We start from the raw sequence: 18,378 nt of genomic DNA, 5'->3' as shown, positions 1-18,378 counted from the left end.
AGGAAACATTTTGACTTCTCAAATCCTCTTCCATTTCGTAAAACAATTCTGACATGCAGACTGAAACATGCACTTTGAATACTAGCAGCAGACTTCCCTGGTGAGCAGTAGCTTTACTACAGTGATCTAATGAGCAACTAGAGTGCTAACATTCAGAATTTATGGCAAATGTGTGACACATCTGAATGCCTTCTTGATGGAACCAAAGTAAAAAACTGAAAGTATTTCCTACTGAGGAGACTGCAGTAAAGGAGGAAATTAGGAAACTTCATAACAAATAAATCTCCCAAGATGGCCAACAGAGACAAAAGAGCCCAAATGTAGCCCAAATATCACCCAGATGTAGCCCAAGTATAGCCCAAAGACAGAATGTCCCAGAGTGTTCTAACGAACAACTAGAGCGCTAACAGTCTTATTTATGACAATCGTATGGCACACCTGAAGCCATCTTGATTGGAATAAAGTGGTAACACTTAAAACATTTAATTTACAAAGGAACACAATGAGGGGGTAATTTGGCCATAGAAATTATGATTAGTGCTGCAGAAAGAAAAATTAGGGCACATTTTGACTTCTCAAATCCTCTTCTATTTCATAAAAAAAATCTGACATGCAGACTGAAACATGCACTTTGAATACCAGCAGCAGACTTCCCTGGTGAGCAGAAGCATTACTACAGTGATCTAATGAGCAACTAGAGTGTTAACATTCAGAATTTATGGCAAATGTGTGACACAATTGAATGCCTTCTTGATGGAACCAAAGTAAAAAACTGAAAGTATTTCCTACTGAGGAGACTGCAGTAGATGAGGAAATTAGGAAACTTCATAACAAATAAATCTCCCAAGATGTCCACCAGAGACAAAAGAGCCCAAATGTAGCCCAAATATCACCCAGATGTAGCCCAAGTATAGCCCAATGACAGAATGTCCCAGAGTGTTCTTAAGAACAACTAGAGCGCTTACTGTATTACTTATTACAAAAGTATGGCACACCTGAAACCATCTTGATTGGAATAAACTGGTAACACTTAAAACATTTAATTTAAAAAGGAACACAATAAGGGGGTTCATTTTGCCATAGAAATTATGATTAGTGCTGAAGAAAGAAAAATTAGGGCACATTTTGAGTGACTTCTCAAATCCTCTTCTATTTCATTAAAAAATTCTGATATGCAGACTGAAACATGCACTTTTAATACCAGCAGCAGACTTCCGTGGTGAGCAGTAGCTTTACTACAGTGATCTAATGAGCAACTAGAGTGCTAACATTCAGAATGTATGGCAAATGTGTGACACATCTGAATACCTTCTTGATGGAATCAAAGTAAAAAACTGAAAGCATTTCCTACTGAGGAGACTGCAGAAAATGAGGAAATTAGGAAACTTCAGAACAAATAAATCTCCCAAGATGGCCACCAGAGACAAAAGAGCCAAAATGCAGCACAAATATCACCCAGATGTAGCTCACATGTAGCCCAATGACAGAAGTGTGCAAAGCACTTATTTTTTGTGTATTTGCAGTTTTATATAGTGCAGACTTGTCAGGTATTGGAGTGCTTTACATGAGCATTGGCTACATCACACAAGATTACATTCATTTTGGTTGTAGACATGGGGAGATTAAGTGATTTGACCAGAATCACAGAATGTTGAGCTGAAGCAGAAACTCCAACCTTGTTCCCCAGTTGCAAAGTCTGCAGCTCTGGAAGTAACACCACATCCTCTCCCCTAAGTGCAACATTTAATCAATTGGTCAACTGGATAAAAAAACATAAAGATTACAAATAATTTAAAAGTTCTTTGTCGCTATTTGAAAACTCAGAAAATATGTCCTCATTTTAGTTTTTTAGAGCACTAACCATAATTTTGATGCAAATAAGACACTCTCATATATGTAATTTCTAAAGGAAATGCTCTAGGCATTACAGTTTTGATTACATCAAGATGACGTCAGGCGTTCCACACTTTTGTAATAAATATAGAATGTTAGCAATCTAGTTGTTCATTGGGATACTGTTGAGAGGCAGAGGCCAGGGGCACGGACTCTGAAAATTGAAGGCAGGTAGGAGAGTGCAGATGAAACAATTTGACCACACTGGGCAGGCAGGAAGGGCAGTGACAGCACAACAGACTATGGAGGGCAGTGGAAAGGGGGACAGGGGCAACAAACCAACAACACAGGACTGGCAAGAGAGGCTGTGGCAATATAATAGACCATTGTGGGTAGAAGGAAGAGGCAGTGGTAGTACAACCATACATGCCAACAGACCCGTTTCAGCCAGGAAACGTCCAATGTTTTTAAGCTCAAATGGGCTTTATTTTATCTGTCTCCTGTTTACAATCTCCTCTTTTTCAATGTAACTCAAAGGGGAAAATCAATACCCCAGTTTTTCTTCGAAATCTCCCTCTTACCAAGTTCAAAATGTTCGCAAGTATGGTACATTGGATCATGGTAGGCAGGAGGAATTGGGGTAGGGACATGGACTCGGATAACAGAGGGCAGGAGGGACATGGAGAGGTGCACCAAACTGACCCTACAGGGCAGGCATCAGGGTTTGCAGCAGCACAATACACCACACAGGGCATGCGGGATGGGAGTGCAGCACAACAATCCATAGAAAGCAATAGGAAGGGGACAGGACCATGCACATGGACAACAGAGAACAGAGGGGAAAGAGGCAATGGTAGCTAGCTGACCATAATGGACAGACAGGAGAGAAAGCTGCAGCATAACAGACCATAAAGGGCAGGAAGGACGGATCGGGGGCATTACAATGGAGCAGACAAGCCAGGAGGGAGGGAATAGGGGTCTGCACATGGACACAGAGGGCTGGGGGCAAGGGGGGAGGGCAGGAGCAGCAAGATGACCATGGAAGTCAGGCAGGATGGGCACTAGAAACAAGACACACCATGGAGAGCAACAGTGAGACTATGATGGCATACACACAGACCATGGAGGAAAGGTGGGAGGGGGTCAGGGGCAGCTAGCTGACCACACAGGGAAGGTGGGAGGGGCCATGGCAGCACAGAAGACCATGCATGGCAAGCGGGAGGGTTATTGGCAGCACAATGGCTATGATGGGCAAGAAGGAGGGTGCAGGGGCATGCACAAAGGACCATGGAGGATAGAAGTGAGGGTCAGGACCTTGGCACAGACAAGAGAGTTCAGGGGAAGGGGCCTCACAACAGACTGCTTGGGGCAGGCAGGAGGAGCAGTTGCAGCACAACAGACCAAGGAGGGCAGAAGGGTGTGGCAGTAAAATGGACAATGGAGGACAGGAAGAAGGGAATAGGGGCATGGCATGTGGACAGGCAGGGTGGAGGTGGCAGGGACAGGTTACAGTCATCTGACAATGCTAGGCAGGTGGGAGGGGAGTGGCAGCTCAACAGAACTCTCAGAGTAGATAGGAGTGGCAGGTCCATGGAACATGGTGGGCAAAAAGGATAGAGCAGGGGCATGCACAAAGACATCGGAGGGCAGGGGAAAGGAGAATAGGGGCAGCAAGCTAAGCACAGAGGCTAAGCAGGTGGTCAATGATGGGCCATAGAATTGGGCAATGGATGGCAGGAGGAGTGGACTGGTACATCATGCTAAACACCCCCTGACCCTCCACCCCACCATCGCAAAATGTAATGCCCGTGAAAAGGGTAGGTGGACGCAGTGTTATATAGAACATAGTCCCGAGAGCACGATTGAAAATGAAAACTAGATATAGTATATGGTATAAACTATGCACCAAAAAGTGTGATATAAGATGAACCGGGCGTGAAATATAATATGCAATACATTGTGCGCAATGATAGATTCATTGGAGAGCGCGAGATAGCACAGGCACTAGCGCGTGCTATGCGATATGCGCCTTGGAGTGTAATATGCACAGGGCAGTGTTGTGTAACCTAACTAGTCTCTAAAGTTGTAATATAAAATATGTGCTAGGGAGTGTAACGTTGCATATGCACTGTGACAAAGATATGGATCCCAGATTGTAATATGTATGGCATAGCGCTGTGCGTTATAACATAGGCATCGAGGAAGGCACGTTAGATGGGGCAATATAACCCGCCGAAGGCAAGTGCGGCATGACATATTCACGGGGTAGTGTTACAGTGCACATGGGCTAGAGAGTGTCATAGCATACGCACTAGCTGGTGGAATACAACACAGAGGTGTGTGGCACTCGGCGGGCACTGGTGGGTGTAACACAGCATTGGGCTCAGCCAGGAGCACGCTGTGACTCTCAAGTGAGGTTCGTCTTCTTTCCAGAGAGTAAAATAAAAAAGTATTACACATCCGGCGGTGGATGTGTGTTTTATTAACTGTGAGGGGGGTTTCTTGCATAGTTTGGTCGAATTTTTGTCGAATCCCCTTTGAATGGCTTGGTGTGCGTGTGTATTAAATGTGCCCGTCAATAGCTACCCATGTTTGTATAAATAAACAAAAAGGGTGTCTACTTGGAGAGTACCCACCGGCGGAGGCGTCGGGATTAGGCACGGTAGGGCGCCAGACACGTCAGAGCTTCACTAGCAGTGTAAATACATTCCACGTGGATTCATTGTATGCATAGTCGCCTTTTAATGAATATCACGCAAATCGTCATGGTGATAGGTACATACGGTTTGTTCAGCATGTCCTAGGTGTTTTTATAACTATATTTAAAAAAATAATAATAAAAAACAAAGGCCGGCCTCCTAAAGAATAATAAAAAAAAAGGCCATGACCCGGGGGTTGGGGTCCCCGGGGCCAATTAAGGCCTTGGGAGGGGGGCCACACAGCTCCCTTCATCAGTGATGTCATGAGTGATGTCACTGACCATGTCATGAGTGATGCAATATGTGACGTCATCAGCAGTGCATTGCGGGCGCGCGAGTTATAGTTAGCTGAACTAACTATAACGGGGGAATTTCAATGGTTTTATACGAGTGAAAAGTCCAGCTAACTATAATGCCCCTGAAACCTATGTTTTTTTCAGTCAATATATATATATATATATATATATATATATATATATATGTTTTTTCACTTAAAAAAAAAGATTAGAGTAATGTTATGGTTAGGTGAATTTGTCAGTGACAACCTTAACGTTTTTAACAAAAAAACATAAATTCACCAGTTATAGTTAGCAGCCCTAACTATAACTTGCGCCCCTACCATGTACTGCTTATGACGTCACATTTGACATCACTCTAAGACATTTTCTACGACATCATTTATAACATCACTGATGACATCTCAAATGACATTGTTGATTTATCTCAAATGACATCGTTGATGACATCACTGATGACATCATCCAATGAGTGTGTTAGTTTGTTTTATAGTTTACACAGTGGGGAGTCAGTACTTCTCAACCTATTTTTAAACTGGTGCTCCCACGAGAATCTCCAAGACTCTCACGAGCCCAACTGCCACAATATACAATTTTATTTTTACTAATAACTTTTGCCCTGTTTGACGTATCTTCTCAAATATTTCCAAAATTAAAGTTCATCCATCTCAGCTCCTTCCTGGAAAGTTTCTCGGTGATCCATCAAGTAGGGGGTGGGAAAGAGGTTTGTTCCCAAACACAAAATCCCCATGCATTTTCAAAAGTCTTCTTTAGACAAGGTTTCCCCAAACACTGCTGAACGGAATTACACCACATTCGGCAGAAAGCTAGATCTTGGTTCACATTCCCAGATTATGCTTTTTGTAATTTTCTGTAAATCCGTTTAGTAATTTTTGAGATATTAAGAGTTACAAATTAATTGTATATTTTGACAGTTGGGCTCGTGAGAGTCTCCGAGATTCTCGTGGGAGCGGCAATTTAAAAATAGATTGAGAAGTACTATGGCAGTTACTCCCCACTATGCAAACTATAAAACAAACTAACACACTCATTGGACCTTTGGTCTATCTCTGAACCAGGAAGAAGAGTATTTGCTTTTGCCTCAAAAGACAGATTGTTGCTTTCTCCCCCCCCAAGGTCAAGTCCCGACCTTGCAATTTTGGAGAAGTTCTAGTGCTGTGACCTGAAGGAGGAGCAAACCATACTGCCCACTAAGAGAAGTGGACCACAGAGCATTAAAAGCCTGCAGTGATGCCCTGTTAAAGTCAAGCTTGTGCAAATGTAGCCCCCACGATATGAGCCCCCAACAGCCATGAGGACCTTGCAGCTAAAGGGCTTTCCAAGAGCATTCCAGGGCTATTAATAGTGAACCTGCATTAGCATCACCCATCCTGCCCTATCTCTAAAATAACTCTTAACCTGTATCTGTCTATTTCCAGCAGGGGTTGAACAAAGAAGTCTTTTATCTTCATTCCAGAACTCTCCTGTTTGGTGGTTGCCCTGATTACAGAAACATTTGTCAGTGTAGCATTAGGACAGCCAGTATCTTGATTAAAAGTGGCATAAGGATTTTCACTAGAAGCCTCAATCCCCAGTTTCAAATCGTACGCTGGTGAGTCCAGCAGCGCCCAAAGTCAAGTGGCCCAGGTCATATGGGTGATCCCAACAAATGAAAACCTAACTGCAATTGGTTAGTTTTGAGCTTACAGACCCGTAAACGTTGAGGCAAGTGGGGGACTTGCATTGAATGCCATTCTGACCGCACACCTGTCGTTCTCAATGAAAAGCATTGATTATTAAGAGACCAGTTATTAGCTCCAAGTGGCCTCTCTTAAACTGGACTAGGGAACTTGCTACTTGGCTACCAGATGATCGGTAAACCCCTAACTGGACACGGATACTCTTAACCCCTTGAGTGCCCATGACGAGCTGGACTCGTCATGGGCCGCGGTTGCGCTGTGCCCATGACGAGTCCAGCTCGTCATAGACCCCGCCCGCTAATGCAACGGCCGGCACAGGGCGGGGAAAGGGGCGGGCACTCAAGGGGTTAACATGAGGATGTCCTTTGGGACCCTTGTTCATTTGGCTGTATTTTTCGGTGGCTTTAATTTTTATTGATGTTTTGCACACTAACATACACTTGAGCACAAACCCACTCAATGTTTTAGAACCACATGATGAGCCATTGTGAAAACTATAGCAGGGGGCCGGCGTATTATAGCAAAATTGATACATGGTAGCATACTGTCAACATGTATGCCTCAGTCACTGTAATTTTTAAACTGCCCATAATAAAAAAAAGAGATTCGAGATATTTCACGGTTAGACTACGATGAGTCACATATTCTGCTAAGTATGTTGGTTACTTTGGAGCAACCTGATGTGTAAGTGCCAAAATTGTGTTTACGGTGGTATCTTGCCCCCAGAAAGTGCTAAGACCTTCTGGTGCTCTGTGTGCTTCCTTGTCTTAATTTGGCAACGCTTCCTATGTGAAAAGAAACACTTATGGCCTTATGTGGACCCTGGCAGATGGTCTGCTGGTCTACCAGGGGTGCGGAGGTCAAGACTGTCAGTCTATTTAGAGATCCCCGCCATCATGGAGGGTACTGCCGGTCTGCTGGAAGCAGGAGCTTATTTTCTCTAAACAAAAAACATGGGGGCTTATTTATAAGCCCCTTGCGCTGCTGGTACATCACTTTTAATATGGGAAAAAGTGATGAACCGGCGGTGCAAGGGGCTTGTAAATAAGCCCCACGGTCCTGACACACAGCAAATTTTCCCCATGTGCCCAGGTGTTTTTCTGAATTTTCCATGCCCGTGTCTTCTAGGGTAGGGGAAATGAATTTCTGTAGTCTCGTCTCTTGGTAGATGTGCAGGCAGGTCAAAGGTTTACATCAGCGGTGGTCCCACCAATGTAAACCTGGTACATTTGCTGACTGTGCTCTGCCAAACACTAAGCAAGGCGTTTTTATTCAAAATACCTGACTGGAGGTTGCTTGTCACAGTGTCATGGTCTAGAATATTGCATGCACTGCAACAATATTGACCACCTCTATCTTGTCAGTGTAAGTATATGTAGTAAAGTAGATTTACTATTTTTAACTACACATCTACTTACCTTGATGAGATAGTGGGAGTTGATATTGAGCACTCAATATTGTTGCAGGTCGAGATTTTGAGCACAGTAGTGTGACTGTCCCCCCTCCAGGGCCGGACTAGGAACCCAAGGCAGCCCTGGCAATTTGCTCAGCCCAGCCCCTGGGAAAGCAATGCCTGGCCCTGGGAGGCTAGAAATGCTTGCTTGTTGCTTTTGTTACTGGGGGCCAATATTGCAGTACCCCTGCAAAACCGGCCCCCAGTATCAACTCCTTTGACAGCCTTGGATGTTCAACACACTATGGGGCTGATTATGATGTTGTTTGGAAACTCTTCCGACCGAATCGGTTTCAGAATTGTTTCCGACCCAATCAAGTTCTGTGAGTCCGACTGATTTACAATGGTTCCATACATTGTTCAGTTGTACTTCCTTTGACTTCAATAGGAACCTGTGTTTCGAACGAGATCACAGGCTCCCATTGAAAAAAGGGGTGGTTGGGGTAAACATGGCACCCTGTGAGGGGCACCCCATGGTGCCTGTCACACTGTGCATGGTTGTAAAGAGGGGTCCTATGTGTACCCCCACGAGCCCCAACCGGAGGCCTCCGGATGAAGGGGGGCCTGCTAGGGCCCCAAAAATCATATTCCGACAGCCGTTTTGTGCCGGGCAGACTGATTCGGAACGGCTGTCCGAATCGATCATCATAATCGCTGTTGCTTTTGCTACTGGGGGCCAATATTGCAGTACCCCTGCAAAACCGGCCCCCAGTAACAAAACAACACTCACCACTGCAAAACTGGTCCCTACCCTTCCAGCCTCCCGGGGAAATGCCCAATGTCCGCTACGTCCAGACCGGCCCTGTCCCCCTCTCCTCACCATGACTGAGCTTTGAACTTTTTGTATCCAATTACCTGTATCTTATTGCACTGGAGCGCCACACCCTCTATCAACTCCTTTGACAGCCTTGGATGTTCAACACACTATGGGGCTGATTACGATGTTGTTTGGAAACTCTTACGAGCGAATCGGTTTCAGAATTATTTCTGACCCAATCAAGTTCTGCGAGTCCGACTGATTACAATGGTTCCATACATTGTTCACTTGTGCTTCCTTTGACTTCAATGGGAACCTGTGTTTCGAACGAGATCACAGGCTCCCATTGAAAAAAGGGGTGGTTGGGGTAAACCTGCCACCGTGTGAGGGGCACCCCATGGTGCCTGTCACACTGTGCATGGTTGTAAAGAGGGGTCCCATGTGTACCCCCACGAGCCCCAACTGGAGGCCTCCGGATGAAGGGGGGCCTGCTAAGGCCCCCAAAGTCATATTCCGACAGCCGTTTTGTGCCGGGCAGACTGATTCGGAATGGCTGTCCGAATCGGTCATCATAATCGCTGGTTCGGGAACTGTGTCCATAGAGCTGTACGATTCGGCTCTGAATGACTCGTTCTGTCTGAATGCCGCTCAGAACTGAATCGGACAGCCCGAACGGTTTCCTTGCATCGTAATCGGACATTTGGAAATGTTTTCGATTTGGTCGGAAACATAGGTTCTGAATCGGATTTGGAGAATCCAAATTCCGTTTGGAGCCTTTCCGAACAACATTGTAATCGGCCCCTATGTTGGAGAGTCAAGAGGAGTAGAGCAGTATAGTAGCCTGGTGATCTGACTGGAGTGCCGTGGTAACTGAGGCCTTTGGGTACTAGTGGGATGTGACAGTATCAACCACCTATACTGCCCAGTTAGCACACTGACTTGCCTGGAACATAGAGAAAAGGCTTCACACCATGTCTGTCACTTTCAAAATAATAAGAAAAACATTGTAAGGCTCTTCAAGGTTTTTGAGAAACTGCACAAAAAAATAGAATGGAGGCTTTACGAAATGAAAAATGATTTCTCATGTATTTTTGCCTTTATTTGTTCAATATTTTTTTCTCTATGCTTAGCAGTTTAGAGAGTTTAATTAAAACTTAATATAAACCAGTGAATCTTGACATGAGTGTGATTCATGTCAATTGTTGATTTGCATAATAATTCAAAGCTGGAAATGTGTGTAGGATTTTGCAGTGCTTTTCTGTTTAAAAAAATCACCAACAGTTTCCTGCAAAGTTTATCTTTGTGAAAACTAATTTTAGAAACGAAATAAGTATGTATGCAAATTAACTTGCATCAAAAATCATACTTTTTACATATATGTCATGAAATGAAAACATTTGCAATGTAGGCAACGTTGCAAAGTTTTTATAGACCTAGTATTAATATAGCCTGTCCTTAAACATTTCCTAATAGAATATTGTTGTTTAAAGATTTGTTTTGAGGAAAGAGAACTGCAGACTCCTCAGTCACATTATTTTTTCAATAAATCATTTTCAAATAATACACCATATAAAGTCACACGATTTTTAAGTACAACATCTACTTATACTGTCATGACATTCATGAATCTCATTGTTTTAGTGGCTTAAGTGTCTCTACGTTTCCCATTAAGATATGCAATACCATATTTGGATGTGATTTATCCTAATTTCTCACTCATTGATCACTCCTAACTCCCTCAATCCCAGGTGTCTTCCAACCCATTCACTCCGAAGCCCATAACTACTCAGTCACCCTAACACGTTCACTCATGATCCACTCTGTAGTCACGCGTCACTCAGGCTCAGGCTCAGATTTACGCATGTTTTGCGTGGGTGCTTGAGCGCGTCAAAGCAACACAAGTAACAGCATGGATCAACTTTTGCTCACAATTTGCTTTTGCTGTGACAGTCTGCATGAGTGCTGTACAGTGAGAAACCTCCTGTTAATGCTTTCAGAGTGGGCCCAGTGGGCTGGGAGCATCACAAACATGAACAGGAATCCACGCAAACCCTTACCGCCTAAAGTCATGGAAAGTGGAGCAAACTAGCGTTGCAGGAAATACTGGTGCAAAAGTAAAATAGATCCAAACAACGAGCAAAGGTTGAGGTGGAAGATGTAGGGTGAAGCTTTAATGCATCATTTGTGTAACATTTGCAAAAAGAATATGTATTTCGTGATTTATCCATGGAAAGAGGTGTGCAAGAAGACATGTCTACTCAAGGGTATATCTTGAGTACTGGGCTGGTCTGACTGGTCAGTGAGGGATGATTTTTTGGCTGTTTGTGAGCCTGTTTATGATCTGGTATGCTGTTTTTTCCTCTGATATTACCGCAAATATTGCCTGGAGGAAGCACAAATTCATGCAGTCTTCCATACCTTGCAAAACATGTACACAACTTGTCTTTTCAAATTCAAACTTGCCCTGATTTACAAATGTGAGCCTCTTTTTTAGCTATATTTTCTGAGGGGGGTCTACTTTATTTTGGTGCTTGGGCCTATTATCTGCCCCATTTCGACCCTGTCAATAGCTTTTTCCTCATGGCACAATGTTGGCATTTCGCGTCATGCGGGCATAGCGATATTTGCGTTTGCATTTGCCATGCCAGAGCCTCACAACACATAAACATGATGCTTCATTAAATATGTCTTTTTTGCTAATGTTCTCATTCCGTTGCATTGCACAAATCTTAGTAAATCTGCCACCACTCTCTTTTCCCTCAGCCAAATCTAACCGATCCATTCCATCTGTTTTGTCAGGTACAGCTCTCGCATCACTCCCTCCTCTTAACTCTCTCCCAATGCACTTCTAACTCGCCCGTACCAAGTGCTTAATTTGAGCCGGTGGTTTCTGGTGCTCAACACCGGCACTTGATCATCAACATTGGCAATTTTCATGAGACCCAGATAAGGACACATTCCTTTATGGTAGGCGGGGTAGATTAAGTGATTTGCCTAGAATCATAGGATGTTGAGCAACGCAGAGACTCTAACCTGGTTCCCCAGCTCCGAAGTCGGCAGCTCAGGACATTACACCACACCCTCTCCCCAATTTCATGATTAGTAGTTGGTTCTGTTTTAGGAGGCGCTAACAGGACTGGTGAAAGCCGCCTCCAGAATAGAGCCCCGGCACTTTTTTTTTTTTTACAGATTAACCATTGCTCGTACCCAGTTCATTCCTAACTAATGTGCAGAGTGCAATGTGCTATCTAATAAGATAGCTACATAATATTTTCATTCTTTGTTATTTTTTCTCTCTGCTAGCTTCATCTTCCAGTCTTAGCTGATCCCTTGCCCTCCTTATTTACTTTTCTCTTCTTCCCCTCGACTTCATGCTCTCCCTTTTTGATGCATTTGTATTTACATGAACAAGTTCCCTATGGTGCACCATTCCAGTGAGTACATCTTTTGGCCTCACACATCCTGCAAGACCCGGCCAGACCCCTTATTTCCAATTTCTCAAGGGGACAATTTGTCCTCTGTAATTAATGAGTGTTGGCAGTATTTTACATTTTAATTTGTCAGAGATAAATTCAAAGCCCGCTGACCAAAACTGCTTACAAAATCCTGCCTAAACATCAGTTCTGCCTTCACTTAAGGAGCTAATCTTGTTGGCTCCAATCTGGGCAGATTTATTCAGAGTGTTTATTTCTCATTGACTTACTCTTAAAACCACGCTGGACATGCGGTCTTTCTTTCCTCCTCCTGCTCTTACTTCATCGTCTTTTCTCTCTAATTGATTTGTTCTCTTCCTTCTCTTTTTTCTTGCCTCGCTATCCTTTCTGACTTCTTTTTATCCTCCTTTCTCTATATTTAAGCCTCCTTAATGTAGTTTTCTTTGGATTTTTTTGTATATATTCTTATTTCTTGCTGTTTTCATTTACCTTCTCTTACTCTTCTCTTTTCTTTCTGGCTCTTTATGCTGTTTCTTCCCTGCTCTTTGGTCTTTTCCTAAAGCTATTGTCTTCTCTTTTTTCGGGGTATCACTAAAGAAAGCTTTTAACTATCTGTTGTCATGCTCCCATTGTGAACAATACCAATACTTGCAGGTGGCCTTGGGTAATTCCACTGCTTACCATTGATTGACTTTCTTGTCAATCTCTAGTTATTTTATGGTTTTCCTTCCTCTTCTCATGTTTATCCCTTACCTAGAGCATAACTTATTCATCATCCTTTGGATTGGATGACGTGTATTCTTCCACTACTTACATCCAAGAAGCTACTTTCTAGGACTTGCCAGCAAACAGTTTTTATTTGACTGTTGTCAAAGTCTTATTGTGAACAATACCAATACTTACAGTGGGTTTTTGCTCTGCCCACCTTTGCCTAATGTTGGTTGGCTTTCTTGTTAATCTCATTTACTTGCTTCTTATTCCACAGCTTTCCCTCTTTCTTCTGTGTATTTCCCCCTCTAGCATATCTTTTCCATCCTTTTGACTGGATGACTTGTCATTTTCCACTACTTACATTCAGGGGACTACTTTTTAATTTTTATTTTAGCCAGTGGCATAGCTCGCCCTTTGGCCACCTGCGGCAGTCCCTGCATTTGCCATCCCACAGCGGCCGCATTCAAGAGCGGGGTGGGTGTGCTGGCAAGATTCCTCTGATTGTCACCGCGATGGCCAGATTGAAGACCGGGGTGGTGCCACCCCAAGACTGCAGGTAAAAGCGGAGGAAGACACGCTCTCTCGTTCTAGTGTAGTACTTAGCTGCTCTCCCCAATCTTAGGACGGTCGATTAAAACAAGAAAAACAAAATGGCTACTGTATCATCACATTTGTGTGCAAAGGCACACGCAGTGACGCTGTGGGTCTGGTAGAGTCAGGATCCAGCATGTTAACACCTGCTTGCGTATGCTTTATTGCACTTTATATTTTGTATTATTATTTTTGCTGCTTCTGAGCAGCATCAGCAATACGATGAGAATCATTTTTTGTTTTTTGTTTTTGCGGATGATGAACAGCACTTGTAAAAAGCATTGCCAAAGCCAATAGACCTATTAGTAGAAAAATGAGCGACCTATTGTCTTTGCCAATGCTTTTTCTTTCTTGCTGGCTTAATTTAGTTCACTTACACTCTGTCTTTCTTTCTTTTTTCTCTCTTTTCCTTCCTTTATTTTTCTTTTTTCTCTCCGCTTTCTTTTTCATTTTACTTTTCTCATCTTCTTCCCTGCCTTTTCCCTCTCTCCCATGCTTCTCTCTCCCCTCCACCTTCCTCCTTGCTTCTGGCTGTCCCTAGCCTGTGGTAGCAGATTAATTAACATGGCCGCCAGTACCCTGGCAGCAGACTTTAATCAGAGTTTCCCGCCTAGTCCCGGCTGCTTTCAGCTGCTTCCCTTTATACAAGGCCGTCACGAGAGGCGCTTCGATTGGAGAGGCTGAGGTAATTAATTAAGCCGCTATCGGGCGCGAAAAGGGAGAGCAGAGCTGTGATTAAAAATAGTTTCATGGCGGGTGAAAAAGAAAATGGATCACCCTAAGAAAAAGAAAACCTAATTGGGTTAAAGTGACCTCAAATAAGTACGTGCACACGCAAACAAAGGAAAGAAAATGCAGGTTTGTTTGAACACGACATCATAACTAAGGCTGATGGATATCTAAATGCAGCCAAACAGTTTTTTCTTTTACAGTAGAAGATGTCTTGGGTTCTAATTATCCAACGCAGTGTTCCAAGCCAGTGATGGCACCGGAAATGATGTTACACACACAACCTTAGCTATATTTATGCAATGACAGTAAAAATGCAATAAAAATGCAATTAGACACATTTCAATAATGCAGAATCACATTTATTACTACACAGCGAAAAGTCAAATCCCATGTTATGTTATAACCAGGGCTGTAAGTTGAATGAAAAAGTGACAGGTGTCTAAAAGGGGCATGGGTGCATAATTAGGGGTGTGCTTTAAACCTATAAACTACATTTCTGTGATTCCCATAGTGTCACCCAACTGGCATTTTGGTTCTTCTGGAGCTTTCTGTTATTGCATTCAGAGATATAACACATCTGCCACTCACAAAAACCAGCAACGACTATTGGCTTTGTCAATGGCTGTGAGCTGTTCAAGCTGAATGAGTAACCACAATGATTTTGAGTATTCAGAATGTTTCAATGCTGCAATTGTGGGACAGTGAATTAAACGTTACTGGGGCCTGTGGAAGGGGTCGTGGCCTTCAGAGTTTCTCACTCTCTCCCGTTATGTGAACTCTACATTAGACATGTGTGGCCTTTTTCTCTCCGCGTCTCTTTCATCCCATGTCTTTCCTTTTCTTTACTCTCCTGAAGGCATTTCCATGCACCTCCTTCACTTCACCATCCCCCAAACACACCATGCACTCTCTCCCCTGTAAGCAATGCATTTTCTTTTTTGTTCACCTTCTCAATACTTTGACAGCTTTGTACCTAATTGACACGCATTTTCACACAATCACAGTTGCAACTGGAATACGTGACCATTGCTCTGTGTGTTCTGCAGAGAGGCCAAGGATTGCATGATCATGAATTCTGAGCACCTTTTTGACCCAGTGACAGGCACAGAGCAAAAATCGCTCTGCCTTGCAACCTCAGCATCAGAGCTCTCAATCGTGGCCCATTATAGACACCTAGATGCAGCGCAGTTCAATGTGTGCACTATCAAGAGTAATATGCTATACAAAACATACAGAAATGCAACAGCAAAAACTCATAGGTTATGCATCAGTAAGTAAAACATGTAACAATAAACAAGAACTAAATCGCTGATATTATCTCACAGTTTTTAGAGTCACTGTTCAGAATTCGATTAGTGTTTTTGCCATTACAAATAAGACAATGAACAGAGGGTTCGGTAGGGACCTGTTTCACTGTCCATTTGTAATTACTGCCGGTTCTGAGACGCGAAGGGACCCAGTCCACTTGATTCCTCTTTCTATGCATGCTGCAGAATGCAGCACGCATAGAAAGAGGAAGAAACTAGGAGAAATAGAGATATTTATCATTCCTACACCTCCCCTGGGAAGGCGTAAGATTTTGGTACATTCCCAGGTTTACAAGTTCTAATAAATCTGGGGATGCGTCAAAACCCATGGGAGTTACATGGGAATACCTACGCAGCGCCCATGGAACACCTTCAAGGGCAGAGTAACACAACACAGCGATTTACGCTGCGTTGCGTTACTCCAGATTTTTCCAAACACTTTGAGCAATGCAAAGTGGCTTTACGTGGCTTCAAAATCTGACTTAAGGTTTGCGTTGCTCTTGCAGCACCTTGTGTGGTCATAAATAGGCCCCATAGTATGTGTGCAGAGACGCACACTCTAATATGCAATTTATTACCATTGTTGGGTGTGGAGAGAGGCAATGACTCACAACATTGTAACAATAATAATAAATAGCATATTATACTTTGCATCTATGGTATATGCCAAGGCATGTTTTCATGTGTATTTGGTATATCAAATAAAACTGAGTTAAATTTGTTCAATAGGGTAAAAGTGCATTGAAAAGACATCCTGACTACAAGGAGAGTTGTTCCTCTGCATAAAGTAATTGGTACATGCAATCTGTGAGGCAGGAACCAGTGTTTCCCATTGTCAGTTTTGTTATCCTTAACTGCTAACCTATATGTCCCTCCATGGAAAGCAGTCAATGTTTTTGGCAGTGCACAAATGCCCATATGGGACCATTTAATACTTTGCATAGTATGAAATAATAAACACGTGTATATACATGCTATGCAAATAAACATCATAAAATGAATGCAGGCATTGTTTACGCACTAAGGGCTGCAAAGATGGCAATTCCATTACATTCTGGAATTTTGAAAAAAAAGCACATCTACAAGAAGTACGCAATCCTGTTAGGTTTTTTAGCACACTGAAGGGGTCTCTTAACTTCAAGATGAAAAGACAGTGACAAAGGGATAACCTGCAAGAGTGAGATGAAAAGGCAGGGAGTGTCTGGTGGTGGACAGTAGCGGCTCCTGGAGGGAGTGCTGCGGGGCGGTGGGGCGGGGCGGGGAAGGAGCAGAGTGGGGTGTAGTAAACTACGGCATAAGGCCGAAAAGAGGTAAGAAAACAAATAAATAAATAAAACGAATTCCATTGCGCCAAATGCGATGCAGTGCGCGCAGCGAAATTCGTTTTATTTTTTTGTTTACTTACCTGCGTTTGGCCATACGCGTAGTTTACTACCCCCCACCCTGCCTCTCCCCCGCCCCGCCCCGCAGCACTCCCTCCAGGAGCCACTACTGGTGGTGGATTAATGAGGCATGAGGTGGAATCAGTACTACACAGCTTTGGAGTTGGTCAACCCAATGTTCGAAAGCACCTGACTTCTGAAAAAATCTTTGGTCCTTGGCACTTATTCTTTTACATATAAGCACCTATTATCGCACATAGAAATACAGAAAGAACATTTTCGAATTCATTTTTCTCTTTTTGTAAATCACTAATTTTTTCCACTGGGTACCTGAGCTTAGAAATTATTAGCAGTTGGGGAAGAGCAAGGAAATTGGCCCTTAAATGCGAATTACTGTATGCTATGCTATGCCCCACCAAACAGGAACCTGTTATTTCCACACCTCCTGGCATTACCAGAATTCTTAGCAATGGTGATAACGAGGAAGGGGAAGTTAACAAGGTTTGTTCTAAGAGACTCATACTGAGGTCCAAGTTGACAATGTCATGCTATTGTAAAGTTGAATCTTTTGTGATATACTTTCATAATAATGATAATACATCAGCTCTAAAAAAAATTGTGAAGTCTGTGAATTGAAAGAAAGAGTAGATGACCTTTCTAGGAAATGTAGGGGGATATTTACAAAAAAATGTCAGAGCGATGTGTTACTCCAAAATTGCTAAAGCCGCGTTTTGACTTTTTTTAAACGCTGGGATGCACCGTATTTACAAAAATACAGTACGCTCCTGTATTTCCCTAGCGCTGGCACCGAAGAAGCTGCCTAGCGCCAGCGCAGGGACCCTTGCACCATGTTGCAAGGGTGCCTGCGCTTCAGGGTGGATTGTTTTTGTGCAGGAAGGGACACCTTCCTGCACATAAAGAATCTTTACAGGTGATTTGCTGTTTCTATGTGTACTGCAGAATGCAGCACACATGGAAAGATCAAAACCCAAGGGAAATGAAATATTTCTCCTCATATCACCTGTTTAAGACCAGGTAGTTCCTGGTCTTATTTTTGGAGCTGCCCCATACCTTGTAAATATGGGGCAGCATCAAAAAGCAATGGGTGTTGCGGTGGAACACTCACTGCAACATCCATTGCACGCCCCTTTCACGTTAAGGGCTGCCTGAATAGGGGCATATATACAAGGCGCTTTAAGCCATGTTAACTGGCTTAATGCCGCCTTGTATATAAGGCGAAGGTGTTAATGCCACCAGACGTTGAAAAAGTGACGCTCTAGTGATGTTAACTCTTTGTACATATGCCTCGTGGTATCCCATTATTCAGAAATAAGGTTGCAAATTCTGTGACGACTCAAGACTTACAAAATTACCCAGCGATCACCATTACCCTATGAGTACCACATAGGGGGTCATCTAGGGGTACCAAGCCCTAGGTTCCCCAGGGGTACTGAGCCTGGGCCCCAGGGGTACTAATAATTGG

This window comes from Triturus cristatus, chromosome 4_2, assembly GCF_964204655.1.
Source record: "Triturus cristatus chromosome 4_2, aTriCri1.1, whole genome shotgun sequence".
Lineage (NCBI taxonomy): Eukaryota > Metazoa > Chordata > Amphibia > Caudata > Salamandridae > Triturus > Triturus cristatus.
This window is presented reverse-complemented; position numbering follows the sequence as displayed.